Source organism: Nanorana parkeri, unplaced genomic scaffold (genome assembly GCF_000935625.1).
Source record: "Nanorana parkeri isolate BGI_ZX_2015 unplaced genomic scaffold, ASM93562v1 scaffold3005, whole genome shotgun sequence".
Taxonomy (NCBI): Eukaryota; Metazoa; Chordata; class Amphibia; order Anura; family Dicroglossidae; genus Nanorana; species Nanorana parkeri.
The window spans coordinates 57,408-58,144 of record NW_017309273.1 but is presented as its reverse complement, the minus strand read 5'-3'; positions in this window follow the sequence as shown (position 1 = coordinate 58,144).

Here is a 737-nt window from a genome sequence, read left to right as displayed (position 1 = left end):
AATTTCACTTATCGGTGACTCGACACCTGGCCGAGAACTGCACCTACACAGGGCCCACTCTCGCCTCGTTGCCGGGCAACGTCACATTCAACCACAAACACACTGACTCTACCACCGGAAATTACTGACTCCCTGAGGCATACCGGTCTTGGATGCACTATCATCCAATCGGGGTTCCCCTCGGGAGGTGATCAAGCTCCCCTTCTCTCACGAACCGTCGAGAGGTCCTTTCTGGCTAACAGACGGTTATCCCATAAACCATAAGGCCAAGATCTCTCACCTGGTTCTGAAGTGGGGCCCCCCAAGGTTTGGTTCCCAAGTCTCCGGGTTCAAGGCTCCGCCAGGGTCGCCTCGGAGCTGGCGGCGAAGATGTAGCGTAGTCTCCAAGACAAATGTCCGGTGGCTTCCTGAGACACGGCAGCGATCCGAGGGGCCGGCTCCACAGCGGTCCCAGCGGGCTGCGGTGGAAAACACCTGTCTCGGTAGTCACGCCTACGGCCAACGCACCAGGAAACGTAGCGGGGAAATAGCTTTGGGAAACCAGCAATGGACTCCGGACACAGACCGCAGGAAAACAAAGTTCTTTATTCTGTACAGATACCCAGCCGACTAACGTCACATTACACATTCCCAATACACATATTTCCTTCTTCAGCCAATCAGCAAGCAGCATTTGCAATTCTACTAAATATGGTTTATATCCGTTATCAGCTGTGGTCACAGTCTTCTGACAAGGA